The sequence below is a fragment of the Podarcis tiliguerta genome, assembly GCF_965153285.1.
Source record: "Podarcis tiliguerta genome assembly, chromosome: 1".
NCBI lineage: Eukaryota > Metazoa > Chordata > Lepidosauria > Squamata > Lacertidae > Podarcis > Podarcis tiliguerta.
The window spans coordinates 31,577,300-31,578,862 of NC_139534.1; positions in this window are offsets into that span (position 1 = coordinate 31,577,300).

Below are 1,563 nucleotides of genomic sequence, written 5' to 3' on the forward strand. Positions count from 1 at the left end.
CCCTTGGGGCGTGTGACGTATGACGCACGTCACTTGCTGGAATGACGCCCGGGGTGCGCGCGTGTGTGCGCGCGCGGTTCTATCTGTACAGGTCGCTGAGACTCGTTGAATTAAATGGTGCAAGGTCCACGCGGCGGTTTTAGAGGTGTCAGAATACTACTACACTGCATCTCCGACCCCACCCTACAAAACACAAACACACACACACGAGTTTTAATTTGTATTTATCCCAATTTAAATACCTCAGTGACCCTTTCGCAAATTAAGTCCCCGCCTGGAATTAAATCTCATGTAAAAGGTAAAGGGACCCCGGACCGTTAGGTCCAGTCGTGGCCGACTCTGGGGTTGCGGCGCTCATCTTGCTTTATTGGCCAAGGGAGCCGGCATACATCTTCCGGGTTGAAACGCCGTTTACCTTCCCGCCGGAGTGGTACCTATTTATCTACTTGCACTTTGACGTGCTTTTGAACTGCTAGGTTGGCAGGAGCAGGTACCGAGCAACAGGAGCTCACCCCATCGTGGGGATTTGAACCACAGACCTTCTGATCGGCAAGTCCTGGGCTCTGTGGTTTAACCCACAGTGCCACCCACGTCCCTAAATCTCATGTAGGTGATGTTAAAGTTTGTTGGGTCCTCTATCTTGTAGGATTGCAACCCAACAGTGCAATCCTGTGCACATCTCAGAAGCAAGCTGTGTGGAGTTCAATACAGCTGACTTTACGGGACTGCAGCCCTACTGAACTAGAGAAGTTCTTGCGTGTGGAGAAAGGGCAACAGTGTATGGTTGTTGTTTTTTGGCAGGTTATAAGCAAAACAGTGTTACGCAGAGAAGATTGGCACCCAGACAGATATTAGGGAAGATTGCGCAACACCAAATTCACTTCTCTTCCCCGATCTTCCACACCTGGCCAAACTTCTAATCTACACCTTTCTCCCTCCTTAATTAGTCAGCTGAAATGAAGAAAGCTTGGATAAAAGCTAGGCATGGATTCTCATAGGAAATGGCTGTTAAGCTCAGTTCCAGTAGTAAGAACATTCCTGGGGGCTCAGAAGCACTTATTCCTAATAATTGTATGCCTGCCTCTCTAAATTACTCTTTTGCCCCTGCCTCCAGTTTATGTACCACAGAGGTCTATTTAAAAAATGAGGTAGATCTGTAGTCTGTATTAACCATAGATTTTGCTAACAGCATCATTATATTGGCAATTTTAGGATGCAGGCTCAATTCATCTGGCTGTTTACTTTAGAACAAGCTCAGAATCTTCTACTATGCTTAGATGTTTACAGCAGATGCCCATACGTTTTTCAACAAATAAGTCAATATAGAAAAGATTCCTCAGCGTAAAAAGACTGAAAGGCACTGCTCTAGGACCCCAAATTTCCTTTTTGATAAGTAGGAATAGTTCACCTTATGTGGTCAGACAGAAATACATCAGAGCTGGAAGGAGAAGCATTGCTGCTATATCCTAAATCTATTGCTCAAGTACTGTACATGTAGGATTTTTTCAGATGCACTTCTAAGCTATAGTTTAGAGTTAGACCTCTGTGAGTAAACCTGAATGA